The 18,631-nt window shown below is 35.8% G+C and overlaps 1 protein-coding gene across 8 annotated transcripts in view; it reads right to left on the minus strand.

The window, feature by feature from the left end:
* The window catches only part of mbnl2 (muscleblind-like splicing regulator 2), a 244,860-nt gene extending 228,469 nt beyond the window's left edge, over positions 1 to 16,391 (minus strand). For 2 of the 8 annotated variants that reach the window (XM_051926790.1, XM_051926788.1), the window contains exon 1: positions 16,140 to 16,382. The gene's annotated coding sequence lies outside the window, so the exon portion shown is untranslated. Of the gene's footprint in view, positions 1 to 16,126 lie in introns of all 8 variants that reach the window. The other 6 variants (XM_051926791.1, XM_051926787.1, XM_051926781.1 and 3 more) reach the window with 5 other exon arrangements.
* Between the last annotated feature and the right edge of the window lie 2,240 nt (positions 16,392 to 18,631).

The following is an 18,631-nucleotide window of genomic DNA, read 5'->3' on the forward strand; positions in this document are numbered from 1 at the left end:
CATCGGTTCCGAGGTGACAAAGATAACATATTCGTAACCGTCCACTCGGAATCTAAACACAACGTTTTAACTCCTCCACTGTATTTTTTTAAATCATTAAAACTTGCCTCTGAAAAGACATCACATGCTTCAACTGGGGTGCTTTAAATCCTAAAGGTATTCGTTTAATCTGCGAGATTACATGTCCATAGCGAAATGGCTCTCTTTCAAGGGTCTCGTTAGAAAGAAAAGGAGGTACATTAGATAAGGCAATCTTTTTTGCTGGATTTGTAAGAGGCATTACGGGAGTTAAAGTGTCACTTATAACAACTCCATTTTCTACCAATCTATGAACAAAATCTGTTGTAGCAACAAACACAACCACCGCACTGCTCATTCTTGAGGCTGAACGAACATTGTCACAGCCTATCACATTCCCTACAGCCAATACACATTCTTCTAGAGAATGAAGACAATTACAGTTTGTTTGTCCTTCTCCACTTTAAGCCCATCTGGGAGTATACCCAACACAGCTGTTAATGGATTAGAAGTGATTGTGACACAAAGGCAGTCTGATAGGCATTTAAAGATTTTGGTCCAGAATTATGTTAATTTGGTGCACATCCATAACATATGGCCCAATGAGGCTTAAGCTCGATTGTAATGTTTACAGGTTCTTGCCCTGGAAAAATTTTGGACAATTATAAACAAGACAGATGTGCACAATAAAAGATTTTAAGTTGAATAATTGTATGCTTTGACATATGGAGCTAGCATGAATTCTGTGCATGGCTGCCTTCCACTCTTTTTCTGAAAAGCTGATTATGAGATCCTTTTCCCATTGTACTCTGGGATCTTTGGAAGGAAGGGACTTTAAAATGTTTTTATACATTAAAGAAATGCTGTATGAGTCCTCATGACTGATTAATATTTCTTCTGGAATAGAAATAGGTGGGAGGTGTGGAAAATTGGGCAGATTTTGTTTAGCAAAGTTTCTAATTTGGAAATAGTGGAAAAAGTTTGTCAATGGGAAGCTAAATTTAGACTGTAACTGCTCGTAGGATGAAAAGACATTATTTATGTTCAAATCTCTAAGTGATTTAATCCTGTATGGTTTCTGAACATTAAAAAGTATGTAAGTTTGAGAGGGTGTAAAAAGGTGTTTATTGTGTAGAGGTGCCACGGATAAAAGCTGTTCTATCTTGAAGTGTTTCTTACCCATATTCTGAGTGAATAAAGGACAATTTGATTGTTAGTATATTGACAATAACTTGTATTTACTGTGGCACAAAGCAAGGTATATAAAGAAGTGCTGCAGGATTTTATTTCTATTGTGGACCGAGCCTGTGTGTCTTCATCTATTTATGTCCATGTCCAAGTTTTTGTAGCTTGTACTGTATATTTGCCGCACAGTAATAAAATTGAAAGTTAGGTAGAGCTATGCTACCTTAGGTCATTGTAGGGTGGCCCTTTGGATGTGTGGATGTTTTGAATTCCAAATAAATGAGGTTATGACTGAATCCAATTTCTTTAAAAATGATTTGTTAAAATATATGGGGATTCCTTGAAATAGAAAAATTAGCTTAGGAAGGATATTCATCTTGACAGTGTTAAATCTCCCTGCTAAAGTGAGATGGAGTGTGGACCATCTATGCACGTCTTGTTTAAGTTTTTCCATGCAGACAGCGAAATTTTGTTTTGTTGAAAAAGACCTTTATGTTTACATATGTTGTTTAACCCTAGATATTTAAAGTGGATCTAACCCGGTTGCACAACTGCATAACAGGACAAGTACACCAGGGTATGTAGTATGAGAAAAAAAATGCCTTACACGTATTCAGTTTTCTTCCTTAAATACACCCCAAATACCAGTATCTTTTCAACAGAAAAAAGAGAAGGTGCTAGCCTTAGAGGCAGAATTTCTAAAACTGGCAAATAAAAAGTACAGGTCAAAATATGAACAGCAATACAGACTTTGGATGGAAGATTACTGGAAAAGTGCATTATGGGAAGCTTCTAATAGCCAACAGAAACACTGGTAATGTATTGGCCACATTTTAAAATCAATTTAGTGTTATTTTGATAAAAAAGGCATCAATTTCTATTCAAAACATGGAAATTTCTGGGTGTGTCCAAACGTTTGACTTATAGTTTATGTACTTTTGTTTTCAAATTAGATTGTGAATTGCTGTTTGACACAGAAAAATACTGATTTTTGTTTTAAGACCAAAAAAGTCAATTGAAAAAAGTCTACAAACAATAAGTCATTTACATATTGATTCCTAATTCTTTGTGATCAAAACAGATTAATCAAACTGCATCCTAACAGTTTGTGCAGAACAAGCTAACACAATACAAAAATTTCATTTCAGTGAGTCATTTGGTATTTTAGAGCAGCAACAATGCAATGGTGCACTCTACAGGCAATTTCTGCTAAGGGTCCTGTAATCTTGTTCTCCTGTTGCTCTTTATTGTACAAGATTTATAAAGTACCTTCCAAATACACTTGGTTCACTACAGGAAACAGAATACTGAAATTAACCAAACTCTCCATACAAAACATTATACTCCACAAGTTTTCATCATGCACACTGAGGTAAATATAGAAGCATTTTTTAAAAAAAAAAAAAAAAAAAAAAAAAGAACATCAGCACTAGAGGCAAACTACCAATGTACATAAAATGTCACTGGTGAACTGCATATTTTCAGCCCAAAATGTCCATAAAGATTTTGAAATTTTAGTGATTCACCTTTCACATTAAATTCAATTTTCTTCACTGAAATGCACAAGAAAAAAAAAAGATCAGCTTTGTATCACCTAAATAAAATTATTCCCTTTCAAATCACCTTAAACAATGTTTTGGGTCATATTCTAAATAATGTTTGGAATGATTAATGGAATGTTCTCAAAGGTTTACAAAACTGTGACTTTTAGAAATATGATTACACTTTCGAAAAGTTTTTAAGTAATGAATCAATTGAAATTTGTTACTTGATCATTTACTCTTTATCTTTAATTCATGTGAGCTGTATGAGAAACTAAACTTCTCTCAGTCAATAAATAAATAATCCATAAAAACAGTAATGTTCAGGAGTTAAAATTCCATACAATAAAAAAGGAATGAAACCATGCAGTCATCAAATTCTTTCTGTTCATCCTTCCTAGGCTCAGCGCATTTTCCTTTCTCCACATCACCCAGACCAGGTTTCGTAGCGACCGGAGACAACAGCAGCCACGGTCTTAACCTCTGGCTCTCGCCATGGCTACCTTTGTTGGCGTCTACCATGACATTCTAAGCCGACTGTCCCTCCATCTTCCACATGCCTTCCATGGCACCTACCAGATCCCTTGGGACGGCACCACCACCATTGTAAATTTATTGGGGCTGATCCAGCCCTGGAGTGCCGATGGCTTACTTCACAGCAGGGCACCCTCATGCTGTTGCAGGCACCCGATACCTTGTTCTCACTCATGTTTCCTTTTATCTCTTGTTCTGATCCTTTTAACCCAATCTTTCTCTCTCTACCATGCAGGCTCCCTTTATATGGCCTGATTGGGCACAGATGTGATATACTGTCTCCTCGGAGATGTGAATGAGGTACTTGACGTACCCACTCGTATTAACACGTGAGTGAGCAATCAGCCCCGGAGCGATGCATTCTGGCTTGCTTGGAGGGTGCACACTCTGGAACGTGATTATTTATTTAGAAACCATACTTTGCCGCGGACCTCATATCACACAAACATTCCCCCCCCTTAAACCTCCAGTTGTATGGGAAGGCTCCCACTCCTCCAAACCCAGGGCAACTGGTGGCCCACTCCACGGCAAGGTCCTCACACTGAACTTAAACAATAAAAGCACTAAAACAAAGCCCAAGCCTCCTTATAAAAATAGGACATTAAAAGAGTAAGAACCATAAAAAGGACAATAAAACCAGTAATAAATAAATAGTCCATTAAACCCTGGAAATTTTAAAAAGTCCCTTTCAGGCTGGAGTGGGTGGGTTCATTAAAATCAGTCTGGCACCAAACCCACTGTTCTCTCTTCTGCTCTTAATTTATCACCGCCACAGGCACCTGACTGATCTGCACGCAAGTACATGATCAGCCAAGCACCCCAATCAACCCTGGAGCGATGCATGCAGGCACACACCTTAACTCGATCGTAGCCAGCAAGCTCTGGGACATGATTATTTAAAAACCACACTTTCCAACAGACCTCATATCACAGTTCCCCAGATCTGTTATGATATCTCTCACAATATGCACTATATAGTGCTCTACTGTGGAGTCCATGTTGCAGTATTTTAAGCATTTTAATGACTGCTGGATTAATTAAGTTATTAGAAAAAGCTGAAAATATAATTAATGACAAGTATCAACTCTTCTGTATTATCCAGGTAATTTAGTTACAAAATGTGTTATAATTAGACAATTATATTTCAGATACGATGCAACTAATGCATACCTTTCGTAGTCATTACTGTCTGTATAGGGATTTCATTGCCTTTTCACACACCCAAAGTGAATATTGTTTACAATAACAATAGCAACACTCATTTTGATCTTACGTAACTTACGATTGCAATTACTTTTTATTAAGTTTACACAAGGATGTACTTTTTTCTCTATGTTCTGTACCTTTAAATCAAGACAAATGTGTAGCAGCACATTATTAATAGAGGACAAGACATTAATTGTCAGTGCGTCACCATTAACAGGCAATCAGACAGTCAGCTGAGAAAACCGAAGAGAAACATGAAGCCAAAACAATACTAGCTGCGGATCAGCTAAACTTGGTACTGATTTTGCTCTGCTATTTACTAAGACAGCACTTAGACCCCGAGGATTACCTTCTCTTAATACCATACTACACAGTACTACAGATCAAGACCAGACTATCTCCTGTACACTGCAACACACCCCATGTGGTAAGGACTCATTAAATAGGCTGGGACATTTAATGTAATAATCATTTAAATGCCAGGTAAATAAAGGCTAATGTTAGGATAATTACATCCTTGTTAGGGTGTTTAGAGCTATACTTATAAAAGCTTCACATTTCAGCTTTTAAACTAAAGATTTCTCAACAAATATGTAATATTTTTGCTTCTTGAGCAGCAAGTTTACAGTATTTCACCCAGCAACATTTTGAAGGTTTTAAAAGACCTGAATGTAAAACATGGCACAATGTACAAATTTTTGATAAATTTATTTATTTTTTTTTTTTTTTTATGAAGGCAGTTATACTGAATGTCCTAGGAGCGGGCAGTATAGCCAAATGTTCATATCATTGTTGACACTTTCAGTAGCTACAAGTATGCTGGGAATTAAATCCTTGTTTGATGTGTTCTTCGTTTACTTTTAATTCTTTTGTAGGTACAGTAATCCCTCCTCGATCGCGGGGGTTGCGTTCCAGAACCCCCTGCGAAAGGTGAAAATCCGCAAAGTAGAAACCATATGTTTATATGGTTATTTTTATATTGTCATGCTTGGGTCACAGATCTGCACAGAAACACAGGAGGTTGTAGAGAGACAGGAGTTTTATTCAAACACTGCAAACAAACATTTGTCTCTTTTGAAATCAAAAGTTTAAACTGTGCTCCATAACAAGACAGAGATGACAGTGCCATCTCACAATTAAAAGAATGCAAACATATCTTCCTCTTCAAAGGAGTGCGCGTCAGGAGCAGAGAATTGCAGAGACAGAGAGAGAAAAAATCAAAAATCAATAGAGTTGTTTGGCTTTTAAGTATGCGAAGCACCGCCGGACAAAGCAGCTGCAAGAAAGGGAGCAATGTAAAGGTAGTCTTTCAGCATTTTTTAGAGGAGTGTCCGTATCGTCTAGGGGTGCGAACAGCCCCCCTGCTCACACCCACTCCTTCAGGAGCAGAGAATGTCGGAGACAGTGAGAGAGACAGAGAAAAACAAACAATTAAAAATCAATACGTGCCGTTCGAGCTTTTAAGTATGCGAAGCACCGTGCGGGAAGCATGTCGCTTGACAAAGCAGCTGCACGGAAGGGAGCAATGTGAAGATAATCTTTCAGCATTTTTAGACGAACATCCGTATCGTCTAGGGGTGCGAACAGCCCCCCTGCTCACACCCCCTCCGTCAGGAGCAGAGAATGTCAGAGCAAAAGAGAGAGAGAGAGAGAAAAGCAAACAATCAAAAATCAATACGTGCTATTTGATCTTTTAAGTATGTGAAGCACCGTGCGGGAAGCATATCGCTTGACAAAGCAGCCATATGTAAGCCCAGCAAGGAAGAGAGCAATGTGAAGGTAATCTTTCAGCATTTTTTGAGGAACGGCCATATCCTCTAGGGGTGCGAACAGCCCCCGTGCTCACAATATATTTGAGGAGTTTTATTTAACACGTAATACGTGCTCTGGTTGGGTAGCTTCTCAGCCTTAATAATAATAATAATAATAATTCATTACATTTATATAGCGCTTTTCTCAGTACTCAAAGCGCTATCCACACAGGGAGGAACCGGGAAGCGAACCCACAATCTTCCACAGTCTCCTTACTGCAAAGCAGCAGCACTACCACTGCGCCACCTGTTCTGCCAATAGCGTCCATTGTATGAAATCAACTGGGCAAACCAACTGAGGAAGCATATACCAGAAATTAAAAGACCCATTGTCCGCAGAAATCCGTGAACCAGCAAAAAATCTGCGATATATATTTAAATATGCTTACATATAAAATCCGCGATAGAGTGAAGCCGCAAAAGTCGAAGCGCGATATAGAGAGGGATTACTGTAATAATTTTATTTCAGTTTATTTGCATTATCCTTGGTAATCTTGATTTGGTCTACTTGTGCATGCCTCAATTACATTCCTTGTGTTTTGTGAACAGTCCCACCTGCCTATCACCACAATGGATTGCCCATAGTCCTATTGGGGGGGGGTCACTTGGGAGTTGGGAAATTCTACTGTTCTGTTTGTGATTACCGGATTTTTTATTTCATTTCTGGATTCTGGATTTTTTGCTTTGATTGCCTTGTGTTTCAGGCAGCTTCTTTTTACAATCTGTGCTCCATGGAACTTGTTTTTCCCAAATGTTCTTAATTCAATAATTGATGTATTAGACATATTACAGTTTCTTTTTTCTTATTTTTTAGTACACCATCCTTGTAAATGAAAAATTTAATCTGAAATTATTGTGGTTGCTTGCTATGTCCCATGTTTCATTCAAAAGTACTACATACTATGATAACAGTAATAGCGCATTTAAGATATCTGATTGTAAAATTCATCCTAAATAACTTAATTATATAGATCTAATGTAAAAGAAATCAATTAAGTATACCTGTGTGGCATAAGTGGGAATTTAGTTTGCTTTCAGAAATTTAAATTAAACATTATTTTGAACTGGGACAAAAACAAACCAATTTCTTTTCTACAAATATTAACAAACGACTTTAAAAGTCAAAAATAAAAAAAAAATCTGAATTTTAAAATAAAAGTATTTTTGCATGTTCACATTTTTACAACACTGCAGTTGTAGAGTAGTATAGCTTTGTCTAACATGTAAATAAATAACATATAAAATAGATTTTGCATTATTTTACCTTTTTCTAACATTGTGGGCTACCAAAATTTCTTTTGGGTTATCAATCTTCTTTTTTTCAACACCTTAAAAAAATGTAATTGCCTCCAATAATTTTTAATTTAGAAACCATCAGATCATTAAGTCCAGTGCAGCAGAACTCTATTTAAGAAATCTCTACCAGAAGTATGAAAAACTAGTTGGTGAAAAAATGAAGAAAGTAGCAAAAATGATCACTGGCTTACAATTGTGTGTGTAGCTCAGAGACTTGTATTAATCTTAATATTGTTAGGTTGCCCTTTATTATATTTCATTTTAGAACCTGGACATGTATGTCTCTATTGACTGTACGAAGCAGCATGTGCACTGTAAGGTTAATCCAGACCAATAAACAGTACATCCTTAGTAAAATACTTGTACAAAGTTTGGGTCAGTTACTGCCATTACCTTTTAAACTTTCAAACGATAACCTTAAAATCAGATAATGGTATTAGAGCTGTATTTAGGTCAGACATGCATTTACATTACTGAGCTTTCTTAAATCATCTTATAACAGCTGCCCTTCTCTCCTTTTATTAATCAAGTCTTAACCCCTAATACAACCTTGAGCACCAAGACATCTTATATGTTTTTTTTCTTTACAACATAAGTCAGCCATTAACAAGACATCTAACTATATACCACCTAAAGATGACTTTTTCCATAATAAAATAAAAGCTAGATCTGACTACCACTAACAGTAATTGCCAAAATATGTTTTACGCATTGTTATAACCAAAACATCTCATACAGCACGATTTACAGTCCCACGTGTCTTTAGAGTCTTCATGATCATAGCATGTCATAGCAGTATGGTACAGAATCTTGTCAGGTTTCAACATATGTTGTATAGAATAAAATTCACTGACAATTACAAATGCACCTATAGATTATAATATAACCAGTCTTGATTTTACATTTAGAGCAATAGCCCTCCTAACAGAATATCTCAACAATGTTTCTGAATTCCACTCAAAATAGAAGTAATGATTGTATAGAATTTCTTTAATAATAAAATATTCATAGCACATGGTTTAGCTGAAAACCACCTGCTCTAGTACTAGTGGGTTAAAACAAGCTACTCCTAAAATAAGTGGTTCTGTCAGATATATAGGTATACAGTGGGGCAAAAAAGTATTTAGTCAGCCACCAATTATGCAAGTTCTCCCACTTAAAAAGATGAGAGAGGCCTGTAATTTTCATCATAGGTATACCTCAACTATGAGAGACAAAATGAGAAAAAAAAATCTAGAAAATCACATTGACTGATTTTTAAAGAATTTATTTGCAAATTATGGTGGAAAATAAGTATTTCTGGCTCTCACAGACCTGTAACTTCTTCTGTAAGAGGCTCATCTGTCCTCCACTCGTTACCTGTATTAATGGCACCTGTTTGAACTCGTTATCAATATAAAAGACACCTGTCCACAACCTCAAACAGTCACACTCCAAACTCCACTATGGCCAAGACCAAAGAGCCGTCAAAGGACACCAGAAACAAAATTGTAGACCTACACCAGGCTGGGAAGACTGAATCTGCAATAGGTAAGCAGCTTGGTGTGAAGAAATCAACTGTGGGAGCAATTATTAGAAAATGGAAGACATACAAGACCACTGATAATCTCCCTCGATCTGGGGCTCCACGCAAGATCTCACCTCGTGGGGTCAAAATGATCACAAGAACGGTGAGCAAAAATCCCAGAACCACACAGGGGGACCTAGTGAATGACCTGCAGAGAGCTGAGACCAAAGTAACAAAGTCTACCATCAGTAACACACTACACCGCCAGGGACTCAAATCCTGCAGTGCCAGACGTGTCCCCCTGCTTAAGCCAGTACATGTGCAGGCCCGTCTGAAGTTTGCTAGAGAGCATTTGGATGATCCAGAAGAGGATTGGGAGAATGTCATATGGTCAGATGAAAAAAACTCTACTCGTTGTGTTTGGAGGAGAAAGAATGCTGAGTTGCATCCAAAGAACACCATACCTACTGTAAAGCATGGGGGTGGAAACATCATGCTTTGGGGCTGTTTTTCTTAAAAGGGACCAGGACGACTGATCTGTGTAAAGGAAAGAATGAATGGGGCCATGTATCGTCAGATTTTGAGTGAAAACCTCCTTCCATCAGCAAGGGCATTGAAGATGAAACATGGCTGGGTCTTTCAGCATGACAATGATCCCAAACACACTGCCCGGGTAACGAAGGAGTGGCTTTGTAAGAAGCATTTCAAGGTCCTGGAGTGGCCTAGCCAGTCTCCAGATCTCAACCCCATAGAAAATCTTTGGAGGGAGTTGAAAGTCCATGTTGCCCAGTGACAGCCCCAAAACATCACTGCTCTAGAGAAGATCTGCATGGAGGAATGGGCCAAAATACCAGCAACAGTGTGTGAAAACCTTGTGAAGACTTACATAAAACCTCTATCATTGCCAACAAAGGGTATATAACAAAGTATTGAGATGAACTTTTGTTATTGACCAAATACTTTTTTTCCACCATCATTTGCAAATAAATTCTTCTAAAATCGGACAATGTGATTTTCTGGATTTTTTTTCTCATTTTGTCTCTCATAGTTGAGGTATACCTATGATGAAAATTACAGGCCTCTCTAATCTTTTTAAGTGGGAGAACTTGCACAATTGGTGGCTGACTAAATACTTTTTTGCCCCACTGTACGTTATAAATGAAACGTATATGACTAAGCGAAGAAGAAAGCAGCGCGGAGAAAAGAAACTCAAAAGTGTTGGAGAGACAAAAAAGAAAAGGAATAATCTAGGTGAAAATTCAGAAAATTAGGAAAGTAGTTATCAGCCTAGAACAAGTGGAATTGGGAAAAAAGCACGTCCAATCTGGATGTTGGCGCTTTGCACATGCAGAGCAGGTTAGAGATTATGAAAGCAATGGAATTCGAAAAGCTCAAAAAAAAAAAAATGTTGGCACGATACACATGTGAAGAAAGTTAAAGAATATGAAAGTTGGAAAATTAGAAAGTATAAAAAAAAAAGAAAGTAAAGATCGCAGTAGCGCACACAAACAGAAATTATTACTCGAAAAAGGGAAAATAATCACCACAGACCAGGTGTCATTCAAACAAAAGCAGGATAAAGCGAGGTCCGAAATAAAAGACAGAGTTGAAAACAAAGTAAAACGTCATAAAGAGGTTAAAAAAAGAGGGCCAAACAAATGCACAGCAGGTTAGAGATAATGAAAACTGGAAAATCAAAAGCCTCAAAAAAAAATGTAGGTGCAAAACACATGCAGAGCAAGATACAGAATACGAAAGCAGAAAAAAACGACAGTGTCAAAACAAAGAAAGTAAACATTGCATTAGCGCAAAGAAAGAGAAATTATTTCTCTGAGAAATAACGAAAAGGCAAATAGAGATTGAATATATAGACATAGGTGATATGTCAGAAGTATGTAAATATTGTAAGGCTTTGACGTTTGTCAAGAAAATTTCAAAAACGGAGTTCACCTCACATGCATTTATTGGTTACTTTGCAAAAAAAATTATTAACTGCTGATGTGGATTGTTTTGTCTGTGCTGAAATTCCAAACAGAGAAACCTATCCTGAATTATGGTATAAAGTCAGTAAACACATCTCACGGACCTCATTAAAAAGATTCAGCAAATTGGGACTCGAAAGATTCCAAATATTGTTTTTACAGAAGTTCAGATATAAAAGTGAAACTAATGAAATAGCAACAATTCAAAGAAAAAAAAATCTTAAAAGTGTGTATCCGGAAAAACAAAAACAGGGGTTGGCAAACGAAGCGAGATGGGGCCCCCTAGTAACAAAATATAATAATTGCTGATGTAGAGAAACCAAGTTTGTTGGTATAACTACTGCAATACTTTAGTCTCACAAGATATACATTTTTCTATTACAACCAGAGTTTTGGCAAAGTAACTTATGAGAAATAGGCAAGAAAAATAAACGGGCTTCACAGAAAACTTGGATATAAATAAATAAGCAAGTACAATGGGATACCCATGAGTGTGTAAGAGTACACACAATTTAATAATAATAATAATAACATTTATTTGTATAGCACATTTTCATACAAAAAAGTAGCTCAAAGTGCTTTACATAATAAAGAACAGTAAATAAATATATATATATATATAACAACATAAGAAATTAAAATAAGACAATATTAGTTAACATAAAAAAAAGAGTAAGGTCCGATGGCCAGGGGGGACAGAAAAAACAAAAAAAAAAACTCCAGACGGCTGGAGAAAAAAATAAAATCTGCAAGGGTTCTACTAAATTTCTAAAAAAAATTCTACTTCACAGGAGGACAGAGTGTATAAATGAAAGATAGATACTTCAAATAATATAAATTACAATATCATAATGTCATACAATGGCTCTTACCAGTTGAGGATGTCTTTCAAAATTATCCAATGCAGCATCATGCATCACTAATTCACAGAGCACTGTCTGAACATCAATAGTAACCACAAAGAGAGTACCAATAAAAAATAAAAAGTTCTCAAAATAAAACATTGTTGGTCATGATATTTTCTAAAAAAATTGAATGATCCTGTAAACTTGGTTAACTACTGTTTTTGAACCCACCGAAAAAAAAAAATAAAACACCACATTAGCAAAAACCTAAGGGTGCCTATTAAAAAATAATCTTAACTCTGTCACTATCCATGACAGTAGGAAAGTCATGTTTTGTAGCAGCTTTTCCATTCTTGCATGTGGGTAATGATATTGATACTTAAAACTTGAAAACTTCCAAAAGAATATATTTGGAACCATGAATGATTGGCACCCTATACAGGTGATGTTTCTGTCATAGGTATTGGAATAGACTTCAGGTGCCCCACAACCCTGACCTAGATAAGGGGGTTAAGAAGATGGATGGATAGATGGATGGATAGATAAACACGTGGATTAAAAAAAAAAAATCACTGAAATGGTAATCTGTTCTGAAATTGGTCATAAGAATATAAATAATTTCGTACCTCTGTGGAAAAAAATAGATTTCATTAATGGCATTTGTGTTAATTTACAATATTTTTATTAAATTCGGATAAAACAATATGTAAAATGTTGCTTTAGTAAATAATTACTCTTTTTTATTAATACATATACAGTATATGTATGTATATAGGGTATGTAAATTATATGCAAATTTTATAAATACATTACATTTTTATATATTAGCTGTAATATGCAGTATATAATCTATATTTTATGGGTAGAAACTGCTGCATTTACTAAATTCAATGCGAGCGTCATTTTTCTGTAGATAGTACCTATTGAATTCTCCATTTCTTGAAGTGCTTATTTCACTACAGGCTCAAGTCAATTCACTGTATAAGACATTCACAAACTCTTAACACTCAGCAATCAACTCAACATGCGTGTTTTTGGAACGCAAGAGGAAAATGAAATACTAGAACAAAAGTCCCGGATCTGTGAGCCAGTAATGCATATCACAATGTAATCTTGCCATCAAAGTCAATAGCATTATTACCTGTATAGTTTTGCTCTTAGATTATGTAAATGACACAATTAAATATATTTATGGTTACTTTTTATGTAGCACATTTCACAAAGTAAGAAATAATGATCAGTACAGCAGTTTTCATTAATGATACAATTGTGTGCATACAGAGAATATATGAAACTGTTCCGGAAGATAAAAGATAAAAACAACATGTGATGCACTTACAAAAAACACTGCTAACCCAAGTGATTTATAAAAATCAACTGATACCCATACTTTTTATTTCCCTACAAACACTGCCCTATTTATCCATTTCATAATTTAACTCCTTCCCACAAAATGGTTGTGTGGAGCCTGAGACAGTGCTCAAAAAGAAGTGTCCTTGTATCATAAAGCATGGAACTAAAACAAGCAGTGAGGAAATCTGCCTCCAACTGTGAATGCATTAAGGCCAGCATTCCGAGACACAGGATGATGAATATACAGACACATGGTAAAAAATAAACATGTCTAGCAATGTTTTAGGGTAAGAATAACTGTTTAAAATGCACGTGTCACACTTATCAACAAAAATTACAAATGCAAATTATCCGCAATGAAATTAGATGCTACATTCTACAAAGAATAATTGGCAAACATTATAAAATACAACTTAAAAAAATGCAACCTGAATAAAATGCCTAACAACTTTTATGTTCTAGTGAATACTGAATAGCAATTTTAACATTTTAGCCCTAAATTCATGCAAACTATAACAAAGACATACAATCAGCATTTGTACTCACTGTATAAACTCTTATATAAATATGCATACATAACTAGATCATTAACTGATTTGCCAGATGTGCAGTAAACGTAAACTGACCATTTCTTGAATTTATGCCCATTTTAATGAAGATAAAGGAGTCAAATTCCAATATGATTCCAACTTATGATTCTGGTTGGTAGTTGTTAACCTTGACCTAATTAGAAGTTGTCACTCAACCATTTACTTCATAATCACCATCCTGCTGATATAAAACCACTAGATTTCTAACAATAGCTATTACTGGCTCAGATTAAATTTGCCCCCTTTTTTAACCAGTTTTTGTCTTGATAACTATGATATTGTCCTGTATTAATGAGTCTGGGTGTGTGCATCAATGTACCGTATGATAAACTTGTGTCTAAGCAGTCCAATTTGGCAGGTGCCTTATATGTGAATCCAGCAGAACAGGCTCCAGCCCTAGTGAACCAACAAGTGATGGATAGATGCATAAACTAGAAAGCCATAAATGTTTTGACACTACAGTGTATTTTATCTTAGATTTAAACCTTGCTTTTAATATTGCTCGTCTGCAATTACAAATTATTTTATTTAATATCTATCAAAAAATTACATTTGATTCTTTCATAATATGCATTTAACCATTGCCCCTACCCAAATCATGAAACCATTTCCGGAGAATGACTAGAAATAACATGAATTTGAGTAGTAAAATCAAAGATTTCTATCCTTAAAGTTGATAATGTCTCAACTATCAATGCTATTTGAGTATTTCAGCATCCCTTAAAGAGAGAAACTTTATGAGGATGTGCCTTATACATAAAGATAGTGTACTCCCTTCAGTCAAAAAAAATATCATCACATGAACTGATTGTGCTAAATTACTAGAATGTGCCTATCTATATGTATATTAATGCCTTCAATTATCATATATTGATAAAATACAGTGTTTGTGTAAAAAAAATGTACAGAAATGAAAATAGCCATTTAAGAAAGTAATATTTTGTACTATGAATCAACATAACAATTCTAAAGAAAACTACATAAAAACAATCATATTGATTTTGCTTGACTGATGAGTTCGATACATTAAAAAAAAAAATCAGGGTCAGAAATCATCCAAGCATTTACTATACTAACGGTAGATAACATTTTTAAAACGTGCATTATTTAAAAAAAATGTAAATAAGCATTGAAAGAAACGCGCATTGCTAAAATAATATACACATTGAACATAATGTTTGACAGTGCTCTAAAACCTTTAAATTCTGCAAAACAGGACAACTGGTCGACAGAGAAAACGGATCTTCCTTACAAAAAACATAACGTTTTGAAAACACAATAAATGAATAAGACCGTAATATTCAATGCATTCTTAGCTTTAATAAATCACGTCTCCTAAATGGGCGAAATACAAATTACCAATAAACCATTTTATTTTGACATCATATGTGGTTTTTTTTCCTACATTACAAAAGTGAAGCCAAAACAGCAACTGGATTGGGTTCATTAAACCTACATGTATAATTTGTAATTCAGTACTTCACACATGACGATTACTATTACGAAATGCAAGCAAAACAGTTATTGGTACAACTTCATTGTGACAGGGGAATCACAATTTACAGGATAGGCTATTTATGGAGTCGCTCGAAAAATAGCGTCCGTTAGCTTCAAGATTTTAAAAAATTCAAAGCCGCGATGGCCTCACTCGATGGAAGAGAATGTGTCTACATGCAGATTTTTTAAAAATGACAAGAGACGACGAAAATCTACATATACAGACTCACATCTGCGCCCCAGATTGTTTACATTAAAAAAGAACGAAGCGTTGGCAACAGAGTAGGCGGCCTATTAGAATAAAGTGGGCAGTGAAGGCAGGTTGGCAGGAGCGCGGGGGTAACTGCTACAGCCCACCTGGCCTCCGCTGTGTCAGACGCAGCTCGGAAAGCTCTACAATTTCGGAGACAGGTTTTGCGGCGAGGCCTGCAACACTTTGCGGCAATAATTTATTTTGATTCACTGCAATAGATGAGTTTAATAATACGATAAGAAGACACGTTCATTGCATATTCGGGAAAATAAAACTACAAAGAAGAATTCCTCAAAATATCCTATCAATCCGGCACGATGCATTAATTTAATCACGCAATGGCTCATCAAGACAGTTAAAAAAACAAACAAAAAAACTTCCAAGTTCGCTTTTCATCCTTAAGTAACCCCCATACATTTTCCCCTGTACGCAAACTCCTCACCAGGGCCAGCGTCAACGTGTCTACGTTTGCTTACAGACGTGTCAACTCATCGACCACTGCGCAAACCCGACGGGCTTACCTTTCACATCACCTCGACCGGCTCCACACGGGAGCAGCCACTATTTGCGGGATCGTGCCACCAAGGAAATGTTCACAGAGCCAGGCTTCTGATGGGAAATGCCAAAAAAGCACGCGAAAGCTCAAATAAGCGTGTGGTTTCTTTTTGGAAAAATATGGCTTTGCAAAAAATATACATATATTAATTAAAAAAAAAGAGTAATCTTAAGCGAAAAAGCCATACTTACTTCCCTTTCTACTTTACGCTAAACCTCTGTGCAACAAGCCCTCTGACAGCTCGCTAACAAGAAAGGCAGACAAGATGTGATAGAGGCGGGAAGAAGAATTATTGCATGGCGATCACTTTTCAAATACACATAAACTTAAAACATCCATAAATATTATTTTACAAATATTAAATATTCTTTCAGTACTAATAACTATTTTCCTACTGAAATGTATATTCTTACACGCCTTTCTCTTTGTAAATAGTTTCGATTCTCCCCCAAGTAATAAAGACAATGGTATATTCTGAAAGAATGTCAGGAGCCCCGGGAAGGGCATGGGGGTTCTGCCTGTTGCCGTGGAAACAGCAACGAGACTCCAGGGAGTTCACTTTGAACGTATCCTGCTTTTCATATCAACAGGCAGTTCAGCTTGACGGTGTTGTCGAAGTGTTGTTTTGTACGATTTGCTATGCGCAATACTTCAAACTTTTCAGTCAAATGGATACAGCGCGAGTAAAGTAGTATTCTGTTGAAACTAACAAAGTTTGTGGTTTTATCAGTTTATGTTTTTACGCGTGTGCCACGCTTTCTAAACTTTTATTTCATATTCCATTTCCTGTATTACGCAATGAAAATCAAGCATTGCCGAAATGTAAAGTTATGAAATCTACGGTCGTTTATCAATAAAGTAAGACTATTGACATTAAGTAAACCGACTGGCATACGTAAACAGCTTACATGTTAATTCTAAATGCCCTGAACACAATTAACGAATGAATGCGTCACACGTAGGTTATACCTTGCATTTTAATTCCTACTAATCCGAACGAAGAAAAGGCCATTCTTAGGTTTTCTGCATTTAAATTGTTATTTTACAAAGGAAGCTTGTCCATATTACAAAGCAGGAAAAAATCTTCACAACAGTTTGCCACATAAAAACTAACGTGTCTTACAATTGTAAATTATTTGACTGTACTCTTAGCCTTTACATTTTGTGCGTCTATCACCCCTGATTTTGTGCTAATACCTTTTTTGTTTGTGTTCAAAATGTTCATCACTATTTGCAACACCATATAGCATTTTCTTTTCCCACACCCTTTTTTAATATATAGAGTTATATAATGCACAGTATTGTGCGTTGAGGTGTGATATATTCAAAAAGTCAGTGTTTCTGAAGTATGTTATTCCAGCAGTATGGTAGCAAGTGCAGTGCCTGGATGTGGGTTCATGTTTTGTTTTATGTGTTTGTACTAGTAACCAACACTTGCGTGGACTTTTTAAGTTTTATGATAAAATAGTGATGAACCTCATATTTTTTTTCAGATGACATATTATGTATCTGTAATTTTTAAATAGCCCCTCTTTTTGTGCGTTATGCTGTGTGCTCCTAATTGTTTCCATCATCTAGCTGATTCCAGTTTACTGTATACATTCTACATGCAGGCAAGTTGAATTAGCCTGGGGAAGAGTCACCAACAGTGTAAGCTGTCATTCCATCATGCAAATGAACAGCTTAAATATGAGCTGTAGGAGAGCATATAAAAATGGGAAGCCTAAAAAAATTGACTTTGAATTGCAATAAGTGCAGTAACGGCCAGCAGTCCTTCTGAGGACATCAAGCTAAGTAAATGAGCAAGAGAAAAAGAAATGATCCATTGGCTCTCAGCACCAGCACTATAATGCTATTCTGTATATTATCCACATATTACATACACAACATGAAAGAATAATTAGTCAACAGTTAGTTTGGTATTCTTTGTGGGTTGTCAGTCACAGTAACAACATCAAAATCCACTTATTCTAATACATGTTCATAAGGAGGGAGGTCAGTACACTTTTGCACATATGTCCACATTAAAGGCCATCATCTCATTAGCCATAATACACTTATGTCATGTTGTATGTGAATTTTTTTTACTTTGTTTTAATACTTATTCTTCATAAACTAATCATGCAAAACAACAACAATGCTTTGACTAGTTCCTTCTAATCAAGTAGTGTCAATCGATGTAAGTCCTTTATATATTATTTTTCAGGTAAACTATATCCTTTATTGTACACATATATTTATAAAACTTGGACTTGTGCAATTGAGGTGACTTAATCAGAGACACCCAGTAAACTAGCCATGTAATCTCAAAGTGCCACCTTCTAATTTTCACTTTTTTGACTTTAATGTTTTTCATTCGTAAGTCCTGATAACTGAGCATTGTCAGTATATCTAAAGATATACATCTTTCACTCTATGTGAAAGAAAAAAATTAAGTGATAAAATTAATATCAAGTT

Source organism: Erpetoichthys calabaricus, chromosome 4, assembly GCF_900747795.2.
Source record: "Erpetoichthys calabaricus chromosome 4, fErpCal1.3, whole genome shotgun sequence".
In the NCBI taxonomy this organism is placed as follows: domain Eukaryota; kingdom Metazoa; phylum Chordata; class Cladistia; order Polypteriformes; family Polypteridae; genus Erpetoichthys; species Erpetoichthys calabaricus.